This window comes from Pinus tabuliformis, chromosome Q (assembly GCF_031772625.1).
Source record: "Pinus tabuliformis cultivar Carrire ecotype Pingquan chromosome Q, CPIR1, whole genome shotgun sequence".
Classification (NCBI taxonomy): Eukaryota; Viridiplantae; Streptophyta; class Pinopsida; order Pinales; family Pinaceae; genus Pinus; species Pinus tabuliformis.
Genome location: NC_142296.1, coordinates 418,142,458 through 418,155,058, shown reverse-complemented (window position 1 = coordinate 418,155,058; position 12,601 = coordinate 418,142,458).

Genomic DNA, 12,601 nt, shown 5'->3' with positions numbered 1-12,601 from the left:
TTTGTAGTGTCCAAGAATGGGATATACATCAATCCTATGAAAGTCCAGGAAATCATTGATTTGACCACTCCCTCTTCACTTGTTCAGTTACAATGCCTTCAAGGGAAGGCTAACTTTCTATGGAGATTCATCCCTAACTACACGAAACTTATGAAAGGATTTACTTGCCTACTAAAAAAGGGGTTCCCTTCCATTGGGATCACATTGCCCAAAAATATTTTGATGCTTTGAAAGATGTGTTAGCTAGAGCATCTTTGCTCTATCCCCCTGACTATCAACGAGATTATTTCCTCTATTTAGTTGCGACAGCTACCACAATTGAAATGGTTTTGGTATATGATCCAAGTCCGGGTGTGACAAAGGACCCTTCCAAGACCTTTTACTTACGTGAGGTATTAAATTGCATTTTTAAAAGAACATGAATGAATACATATGCATGTTGTAAAGGAGAGGAACATGACAATCATCAGCAACATAAAATAATAAGACGTTGATAACGAAGTTCGTCCAAGAGGGACTACGTCTCCGGGCCCCGGTGTCAAGGTGGTGTAGGTTGTTGCATTAAGTGTTGCCAATAGCGATGATGTACATAAGAGGTGATGTCGCTATCATACAAGGAAAATTCCCTCACGCAGGAGTGGCTCCAAGAGATGTTCTGCTATAGGAACTCTCAGTCAAAAAAGACTCCTATCAGTATGACATAAACTCATGCATGATGAGCATCCTGCCAACATGGCATAAAAAGGATCTCAATGCAAACATGCATGACGACAACATGAGTATCCCATCAACATACAACAAAGGGATCTCAAAACACAACATGACGAATCATGACAAAAAGTACATCACACAGATGATTCCGCATCACATCAAGCAGGAATCATGAACATGAGTAAGAAACAAGATCCCACATCAAGCATCAAATAGGGATCTTTGTAGCACAATGCATAGCAAAAGAAGTACATGAACACACTGCATATACCTCACATCCAGGGGCCATTTGAAGAAGTGGATGTCAAACTGCTGAAGTTGTTCGGACCATCGATCTCACGGCATCGAATCACATGAAAATGGTTGCTCGCACATGAATGCTGACACATGCACTCCACTTAGAAAAGTGGTCGAAAGATAGAATAAGCAAATGGAAAATATGAACACACCATCATATTTGTGGTGTCCAATAGTGCAAAATCAACTATCAAATTTCTGAATTCTGAGAAAGTGAGAATCTGGGGCTCAAGGAATCTTTTAGATTCCCCCTAGATTCCTCCTAGATTCCCTCCTCCGAGTCCTCTGCAAATCGGTTGCTCAGATCAGGAAATTGACTGCGCCATTGGTTTCGTGTCGCCGAGAGGTGTAAGATCGACATAAAGTTTGTCCAATTTGGACACTGCGAAAATTTCACCCTCCTGGAAATTATGCTCAGTCATGGTTCCACCTGCATAAAATTAATAAAAAAATATTCTACCTTGTTTTCCGTGTCTACTCTTGGTTCCTCCATCTTCCTTGGGTGCACTGGTGAAATGAAAGTTTATATAAGCTTTGAGGGTGGATAAACCAAGGAAGGTCGTTGGAAGTTTGGTAAGGTAAACGAATTATGAGGAGGAGGTCGGGTGGTCAAACCTCAACCCCTCCATATTAACCTCCAAACAGTGTTAATAAACCGTGTACATTATTTTGTTTGGGGTCGGGTCCGCATTGGGCGGCATGCCACTTAACTCCCACATCACCTCATATTAACTGGCGTATAATGTATTTGGGCGCATATTTTGTTTTGCATGGTACCGTGGTGTGACATGGGCGCATTAAAGTTTGGTTACGGGGGTGTGGGTCGGGTCCACTAGAGGTGGCCCATGCCCACCCCAATTTTAAATGTAATATGGTTATTACGTGAGGTTGGAGGAGAGGCATGGGGTGGTGGGGGTGGTGGCCCACCACACCCCTTTTTATCTATTTTTTTTTTTAATTTTTGTTAAATATAAGGCCACTTTTTAAAATTCAGATTTTAGTCCAAAGGAGTCGTTTTAACCAGGCGACAATTTCTCCTGGAATCTAGCCAGATTTGGACAAATTCCATCCACCAAAAAAGTCAAAATTGCGGCCTCCTTAAGCCTGCCCAGTTAGCCAAATTCAACCCAACTTTGACTGCCTCTATATTCCTCATCCGAACTCGGATTGACAAACCATTCACACCACCGCGATCATGACGACGAGATCTTTAACATGAACCTGGTTTGAGCATAATCCAAACACTTTGATTTCTGAGTTTTCATAAGCCCTCTTTGTCCTGTGTGTGTCCCTGGAGCCACCTGAATCAATCCTCCCCACTGAGGAGCTTTTGGTCCTTCAAAAGCATGAAAAACAATTAGTAACTTTTATGTACCTTGTTTTCATCACAAGGGTCTTGAAAAGACTTGCTTCCATCTCCTTCACCTTTGTTCTTCGGAGCCTTAAGCGATGAGCCGACACATGCAACCTATGCAACCTATATTACATTGTTTTGCAAATTACAAGCTTGACTTACATGACCAACTAATAGCCCAAGCGTCCCACACTTGCCACGAGTTTATAACACATACTCGGTGGTCAAGTTTACATCAAGATGGACACAATACCCCAGCTATGAAAACAAGGCCAAAATATCATTGTCGCTTCAACAAGTGATGGAAAACACATCATCACTGCAACACATGATTTACAACAATAAGGCCAAACACTATTTGCTTTGACAAGTGATGGAAACATGACATCACTTTCACGGTTTATCATGCAACTCAAATAAGACCAGACATCATTGTCGTTGAGCAAGTGATGGAAAACACATCATCACTTTTACATTTTAAAATGCAACAAATGATTTACAAAAGCATGACCATGACAAGCTAACATATCTAAAAACCATTTTTCACTTATCAATGTGAATGGGTCGCCTCCTTGTGGTAGTTTTTCTTTTCGAACAATCATTTCACCTGGTTCATGCACCGACGTTTTGTTTTTAAGGCGCTACTCTGGATGGAGCCTCCAACAAGTGGCTCTTTGATGGCCACTTCTATCGCAATGACTGCACTAGGTTTTCTTCCTCCAGATCTGCTTAACATGTTTCTTTACCTATTGTTGAGAGGGTCTTTCACGCCTCTTCTTTGTTTGTGCTACTATTCTTTTCCAACACTTAGAAAATGTATGGTTATGTAATCCACAAAAATACATGTTTTTCGATACCATGTTTGACGTTCATCATTAACATGATTATAATCGAAATGAACATTCGAATGTCAAGACTGGTTATACCTTTCCTTGTCGTCTCTGGTGTGAGTATGGCGATGAGAGCTTGCCTCGGCTCTTTCCCTGCAATGGAAACTTCCATGGGATTATGGGGATGTGTTCCCATCATTCTCTTTCCTCGATAAGTTCAACGATGTCTCGGAAGAATCTAACACCTTCGAGCATTCTCCTTTGGTGTATCTCAAGCCTACAAATTGAGGTTTCTGCACAACCTCTAATGGTTGAGTTATGCCTTGGTTATTAACAGCAAGTTCTTCTTCCACCTTGTACCTCATCCTGGTAAGGAGCCTCATTTTTGTCCCTGTAATTGGGATCTCCAAATCTCCAATAGAAAGAATACTATGTGAAGACGAAACCGAAAGGAAATCAACATCTTTTACCTCCTCTGTCGATTTGGAAAGAACTGATGAGGGCTGCTCATCATCTGTTGTTGGTGGTTTTCTAATTGTCGTGGCGCATTCCCCAAATTCCTTTCTGACATATCCAAGTCCTGTTCGACACGATAATTCCTCTACTTTGATGGGGTTGATAATGCCTTAGCCATTGACGCCCAATCCCTTTCCTTCATACCCCATTTTCTTCAATAGTTTGGAGCAAGTTCCTGTGGTATGATTTTAGAAAACAGAAAAATCATCATCAGGAAACATACATGAATTCAGAGAACTAATTTTTACCTCACATAGGTCTCACTACAGCTTTTCCAAGGCCTCATCCTTTGCTTGCAGCTGTCGTAGCAAACTATGTTTTTCCTCCTTCTCTTCTTGTAGACGCATCTTCAATTCAACGTTCTATGTTTGAAGGTTTTGGTTGTTGCGCTTCAGTTATTCCAGAGCCTCTTCTGTGGCTTGCAACTGAAGCTCCAATTGCTCCTTTTCCTCTGTCTCTTTTTGTAGAGTTTCATAGATTATTTCCACCCTTTTGGAAATTTTGAGCATGGTCTCGTACATCGCTTTTCATCCTCTGTCGCTGCATGTTCCATTGTTCACGCTTGCAATTCAAATCACACAAAGACCGCTCCAATACCACTTGATCCAGGTGCGGGTGTGATGAAGGACCCTTCCAAGACCTTTTACTTTCGTGAGGTGTTAAATTTCATTTTTAAAAGAACATGAATGAATACATCTGCATGTTGTAAAGGAGAGGAACATGACAATCATCAACGACATAAAATAACAAAACGTTGATAACGGAGTTCGTCCAGGAGGGACTACATCTCCGGGCCCCGGTGTCAAGATGGTGTAGGCTACTGCATTAAGTGTTGTCAATAGTGATGATGTACATAAGAGGTGATGTCACTATCATACAAGGAAAATGCCCTCACGCAGGAGTGGCTCCAAGAGATGTTCTGCTACAGGAACTCTCAGTCAAAAAAGACTCCTATCAGTATGACATAAACTCATGCATGATGAGCATCCCGCCAACATGGCATAAAAGGGATCTCAATGCAAACATGCATGACGACAACATGAGTATCCCATCAACATACAACAAAGGGATCTCAAAACACAACATGACGAATCATGACAACAAGTACATCACACAGATGATTCCGCATCACATCAAGCAGGAATCATGAAAACGAGTAAGAAACAAGATCCCACATCAAGCATTAAACATGGATCTGTGCAGCACAATGCATAGCAAAAGAAGTACATGAACACACTGCATATACCTCACATCCAGGGGCCATCTGAAGAAGTGGATGTCAAACTGCTGAAGTTGTTCAGACCATCAATCTCACGGCATCGAATCGCATGAAAATGGTTGCTCGCACATGAATGCTGACACCTGCACTCCACTTAGAAAAGTGGCTAAAAAATAGAATGAGAAAATGGAAAATATGAACACACCATCAGATTTGTGGCATTGAATAGTGTAAAATTGACTGTCAAATTTATGAATTCTGAGAAAGTGAGAATCTGGGGCTCAAGGAATCTTTTAGATTCCCCCTAGATTCCCCAAAGATTCCCTCCTTCGGGTCCTCTGAAAATTGGCTGCTCAAATCAGGAAATTGACTGCGTCATTGGATTCGTGTTGCCGAGAGGTGTAAGATCGACATAAATTTTGTCCAATTTGGACACTGCAAAAATTTCACCCTCCTGGAAATTATGCTCAATCATGGTTCCACTTGCATAAAATTAATAAAAAAATATTCTACCTCATTTTCCGTGCCCACTCCCGGTTCCTGCATCTACCCTAGGTGCACTGGTGAAATGAAGTTTTTATATAAGCTTTGAGAGTGGATAAACCAAGGAAGGTCGTTGGAAGTTTGGTAAGGTAAACAAATTATGAGGAGGAGGTCGGGTGGTCAAACCCGACCCCTCCATATTAACCTCCAAACAGTTTTAATAAACTGCGTACATGTTTTTGTTGGGGGTCGGGTCCGCATTGGGTAGCCCGCCCCTTAACTCCCACATCACCTCATATTAACTGGCGTATAATGTATTTGGGCGTATATTTTGCTTTGCATGGTACCATGGTCTGACATGGGCGCATTAAAGTTTGGTTACGAGGGTGTGGGGCTGGGTCTACCGAAGGTGGCTCGTGCCCACCCCAATTTTAAATGTAATATGGTTATTACATGAGGTTGGAGGAGAGGCTGGGGTGGTGGGGGTGGTGGCCCACCAACCCCCATTTTATATATATATATATATATTTAATTTTTATTAAATATAAGGCCGTTTTTAAAAATTTGGATTTTAGGCCGAAGGAGTCATTTTAACCAGGAGATAATTTCGCCAGGAATCTGGCCAGAGTTGGCTGTATTCCATCCACCAGAAAAGTTGAAATTGCAGCCTCCTTAACCCTGCCTAGTTAGCAAAAGTCAACCCAACTTTGACTGCCTCTATCTTCCTCATCCAAACTCGGATTGATGAACCATTCACACTACCATGATCACAATGATGAGACCTTTAACATGAACCTAGTTCGAGCATAATCCAAACACTTTGAGTTTTGAGCTTTCATAAGCCCTCTTTGTCCTGTGTGTGTCCCTGGAGCCACCTGGATCAGTACAAGAATATGGTATAGGAGACAAACACCCTATCTAATACTTGCCCTGAAACTTCATCAACACTAAACTCAAGTATTCACACGTCCAAAAGTTAGCTTTGGCAGTTGTCCAAGTTGTCCAAAGGTTTCACCATTATATATTGCTTCAAAAGAATATTGTAGTTTTTGATTGACACCCAATGACTTACATTTTGTCATGAAAACTACTGGGGGGGGGAATTAATTCAAATGGATTGCAATCCTTCAAGAGTTTCATTTGGAATTCATCAAGTCCAAATCAAAGAAATATCTAGTACTCGTTGAACTGATTTGCGAACTTCTCTCGTTTGAATCAGAATTGACCACTGATGATTTTATTCCAAACGAAACATTGTTTTTGATTTATTCTACCGACCCTTAGTATGGAGATATTATCATTTATCTCCAAACCCAAACTTTTTGGCCTTATACTACTCGATCTGATCAACGTCGAATCTGATACCAGTATTTCCAATACATCATCATTGATGACACGTTGTGCCACCGTGGTGTTGTTTCAATTTTTTGACGTTGTATGACTCATTAGGAGGTCAAGAAAGCCTTGAATGACTATCATGCTGGAGCATGTGAAGGACACATGTATGGTTATGTGACCACCTAAAATATTTTTCGTTTTTGTTATTTCTAGCTGACCATGTTTCGATATTATATTCTAAAAGTCCAGAAATGTCATACATGTCAAATTTGTAATAAGAAAGCCCATGCTTCACCCACCCCCATGCATCCAGTTATTGTCATTGGCCTATTTTCCAAATGGGGCATTGACTTTATGACCTATAACCCTCGTTTGGCTGGGGGGCATGGCTACATTATTTTTTTTGTAGACTACTTTACCAAATGGGCTGAAGCGATGCCTACATATGATAACACCGACAAAATTGTTGCATTATTCCTTTTTAACCATGTCATTTCTAGATTTGGTGTGCCTCAAGCTATTGTTACAGACCATGGTAAACATTTTTGAAATTACATGATGTCTGAACTTACTACCAAGTTGGGCCTTGAACATGATAGCTCAACTCCCTATTACCCACAAGCTAATGGGAAAGTAGAATCCATTAACAAGGTTTTGAAAACAATGCTGCAATGCATGGTAGGGATTCATAAGACAAATTGGCTAACCATTATTTTTTCCACTTTATGGGCATATTGAACATCTATCCAAACAACGACTAGATTCACACCCTTTCAATTGGTGTATGGTCTAGAATCAGTTCTCCCAATTGAGTGTGAGATTCTATCTTTGAAATTAGCCATTGGGCTTCTTCCCACAACTTCCACAAAAAAAGAATGTTTCTTACATATATCTCACCTGGATGAGACTCAACGTGACGTCGCAATGGCCAACGAGGCTCACAAAAAATGTTTCAAAGCACACTTTGACCAAAATGTTAAACCTCGTGCCTTCTCAGAAGGTGACCTAGTCCTTTTATATGACCAAGAAGCTAACACATTAGGATTTGGGAGGATCGAACCATTATGGTGAGGTCCATATATAGTCAAACATATACTGGCAAAAGGGGTCTATGCACTGGTTGACTTTGATGGAATCCCTTTGGCGCAACCCAAAAATGGGTTGTACCTGAAAAAACACTAAGCTTGGTTTACCTTTGCATAGTCATTGTGTACATATTGTATATGTTGGGTTGTGTTATATTCTTTCCACAACTAGCTCCCCTAGTTAACCGGGGCGTTATAGAGGGGGTGGAGCCCCCACTTCATTGTGTCGATTGTGCAACGGGGGGGTCATAGGGGGTTTGAGGGGGGTAGTTAGCCCCCCTCTATGGGGTTCGAGGCAGGGCCCCGAGGAAAAATTATTTTGGACCCTATATTAGGTGGGGAAAACCTACCTATGGTTTTGTGCATAGTTTTCACACATGGTTTTGGGCGCGATGGTTTTCGGTCCATGGTATTGGATGCTTCGGCATGTATATATATGTATTGTAACATTGAAAGGAACATAATGAAAAATCAAGCGAGTAGTCCCGGTTTTGTAGGGGAAAATCTCTGTGTATATGTGTTTTATGTGTTATGCTCTTGCATTGTTTATTTCTTGTGTTTTAGAATTTGTATGCAGGTAATTTCTATACGGGGTTAAAACCTATAGTATAGGTGTGTTAAGTGCATTTGCAATGTTTTTCCTTCGAAATTTCCTACCGTCTCTGTTAATCTTGATAAAATTTGATTTGCAGATGTCGGCATTCCCTTAGCTATACATTGGTTATGCTAATGGTTCTATTTGTAGTAATCAGAACCTTTCTTCCGTAGCATGGGAAATCTATACTCCTGATGACGAGTTAGTGATTCTATAAGGAAGTTGCATCGGTCGCTAACCTAATAATATCATATAATATAGTGTAGTGATCGAATTCTTAGAATTCGATCACTGCGCTACAATTCTAAACACATTACCCGGTGCATTAGCCAATTATGTTTTAGACAGAACTTTGCAAAATATGTAAATAATTTAGTCAACATCACACATTGAACAAGAAGAATAGAGCAAATAAGAAATATCGATAGATAATTGTATATAGAGTTTGGTTTTACAAAAAAAGGTGTCTGAGACACATATGACCACATGGCTTATGATATCAAAATACATGTAGACAAAAAATGTCTCAAAGACCTCTTAGTTGACTAATCCTAATGATTATCATGATAACAAACAACCATATGGGCAACTTTGCATAATAGTCGACCGATGCACTTTGGAACTCCAATAGTGTACTGCTGCAGTCACATAGGGATCTCGTTGATCCTAGTCTCTAGCACACTAAGGGTAAAACCCCTAACATGATGCTCAAACTCGGCAAGAGTCTCAACTATGTTAGGATCCTCCATCTCTCCCTTTCTCCTTGTGGCAACTCCAATCTGTGCAAGTTGTGGTTATCCCTGTCGTTGAATATGCGACAAGCCCACTGGTCGAATAGGTCCAATATATGCATGTGAAACCAATAGTTAGTCTCTAATACATTAAAAACATAAAAATATGGTAAAATCCAAAAAAACAAAAAACATTCAAAATGACATTGTTTTACCTATATCACCCCATTGCTCGCCTTCAGGTAAAACAAGCTTTGGGTCTCCTTGGAAATCAACTCCAACATATGGATAGTCATCGATCATGATAATTTGTACCCACATCCATCGAAAGAAAGTAGGGGTAAAGCTCATCGTAAGTGCACCCCCATGATGAGACATGAGATCTACCCATTGCCTCATCCGTGGAACCCTAGGTCCCGGAAGCTCACAAGAAATCCGTTGAGGTCGGAGCAATGGTATCCTCTCTAGAGAAAAATAAAGGAGAATAGAACCATACCCAAACTTCTTAATGTGCCCATTCTTTGCTCCAATACCCCTTCACTCCATTTGAAGATGGTAAGTTCTATGCAATCCAATGCATATTGCATTTGGGACTTGATAGCGAAATGCAAAGCGACACTGCCATCTAGCCAAGCGATAGTGAAGAGGATCGTCTTGAGAGGAAGTCAAATGACATCTTTGATCTCTATCTTCCCATCTTTTGTTTCCTCAGAACAAGGCCTATAATGCGAGGCTATGTAGTCATTCACAGTTTCACCACCTCTTCTCTTGCAAGATAATGAGATAGGAGCTCTTATTCGGAAAAAAAAACCTATCAAGAAATAGATATCCTCTACCTCTATTGTGATAGTATGTGCTCTGATCCTGAAACATTGTCCCTGAATATCCCATGCCCTGACCAAATATTCTAGTAAATCAAGTTGAGCTCTCATGCTTGGAATCCAGAAAAACTTAAGGAGCCCAAAGTTCCTTAAGGCTTATATTGTTGTCGGGTCATTTGTGGCATCCAAATATTGAGATTCATGTTCTATTTCTCTCCATCTTAAAACCATTTTTGCTTTAGTGAATAACTACAAAATCACAAGAAAAAGACTTAGAATTAGTCTTGTGAAAAAATTTGAGAGAAATCTAACTCAAAATCATAAATATTTTTCTCCAACTGTGTCCACCACACCTTCCCTTTAGTGGATGGAGAAATTCAGTGCACTTTGCCTTCTTGGTAGGTGCGCTGGTATGCTCTTCTCAGTGTAAATCAGGTAGACCCAACACACCTTTCAATACATAGAGGGTGTGATGGGCCTAAGGCGAAAATTTAGACCCTAAAATGTTGAGAACTCTCAAAATTTTGCATCAAATGAAAAATAGAAACCGTGAAAAAGGAGAGAAAGGATAGATCTTCTACCTAGAACTGATGGCACTGGAAATGGTCCACCAGATTAACTGCAATCACCTACTGAATTGTTAGGGTAAAATTCACTCAGAGATCACTTGCAAGAGGTAAAATGAAATGGCTAAAGAAATGTTTTTACTTTTCACTATTTATGGTCAAATTAATTATTATTTTTATATATTTTTATATTTTGACCTAATTTTTACCATAAGTTATCCTTTTGTGGTTTTCTCAGCAGGTTAATATTTAACTGAAAGATGTAATGCAAATTTTAAGTTGAATACAGGTCATTTTGATGAAATATCACACATTTATCATTTTTTTGGGCTCTATAAAACTACGAAAAAGGAACCCCTTGGAGTACTCTTTCAATTCTTTTTAGACTCCCAAAATATGAAAAGATTGTTGAGGACTTGTCTTTTCAAACATGTTAAAGTAAATGAAAAGACGTCTACCCATTATAAGTTTAACCCTTTTCTAGACTGGGATAGACCATTTACGAAAAAAGAATACTTTAGTCGGACATGACTAAAACATTCTATTGAATATTGTTTTATGCCTTTTCGGACTCAAGAGACTAATTTTACGAAGAGGAACCTTTGGAGTTTTCTTTTTCACCTCTTTTTTAAACACTCTAAACATGAAAAATAAGTCGAGTTACACCTTCATTGGACTTGCAAAATCATCAAACAATGTTGGGCTCGTCAAGCATGATGGGGCCAAACCACTCCTTCTCAAGGTTCATTAAAAATACTCATAAGGATTCATCTGAAGGATGGAATTATACATCAAGCACATTTTATCCTCCTTAAGCTTGTCAAAAATAAAGAGGTATTGACCAGAAATGGTTGGTAAAATGGGAAAATATGGTATTTTACCTATTAATGGCTCTTGAACATGACACTCTTTCACTTCATCTCCATGATTGTTGGGTTGGTAAATATGCTTGCCTCTTTGGTTAATATGATATAAAAATCCTTCGTAATTGGTTTTGGGTCAATGCTGCCAACTCCATTCATTGTTGTTGTTATGTTCAAGAGAAATTCCACCCTCAGTTGACATGTGCTATAATACCTTAAGACTTATTTCATGTTTGTCGCTCCTGAACCATCTCTGCATCACTATATTTTGTCTCAAAATATTGATACCCATTTCGTGTCATTGATGGGAGATACATCAAGGCCTTCCTGCGACAAGTTACTTCCTATCGAATTCAACTCATTATCTAGAAAGTTGACTTAAAAACCCCCTTCAGTGCCTTGGAACTTGCATACCTCAATGGAAAGTTTCCTCACCTCCGGTGACAGGTCCTCATCATTGGCCTTCGACCGAAATATTTTGTGTGGTGCTCGACTTTAGCTCATTCATTCACACCACATAGATTATATTGTAGTACCCTGAGAGCCATTATCATTATTGGTGATTTCTCTCACATCTGTTAACGACTTACATCATTGGATGGTAATCAGGTGGTGTCTACCATGTTCAAATCCAGCTCATTTATTCGCATGGTTAGACTAGTACTATCGAGTGAACGAGGTAGAATACCCCAAATCTAGTTTCATCCATTCAAGCTGCAATTTTAGGATTCATACTAGATCATAGAGTATGATGGCTATAATCATTTCAAAAATTCATCCAAGCATGGCTCCCCTTTTTGTCATTAGTGTACATGAATTTTATTATTGTACATGTAATATTGGCTTATAGGCTAAGTATGGGTATGCCTAACTCAACAGTAATATCACGATGACTATGTATTGCAACAGATGATCTTGACCAACCATTGCTTGATCCAGACTTGTCACAAGGTAAAGTACTTCAATCCTTAGCCATTTCTTCTGACTTTGTACTTTAGGGGGCAATCTGTTACAGGTCATTTTGTCGCAAATGGCCTGGAAACTGGATCAATCAACATCCTTGACACCTTGTCATTATCCCTTTGCAAATCCTCAAGCATTGATTCTCCAAAAATTCCAAGAATTATGGGTTTATCAACTTAAAAACTCATTTTTGGCCCTAGCGCATCATGCCTTTGAGTCCACCTGTGAT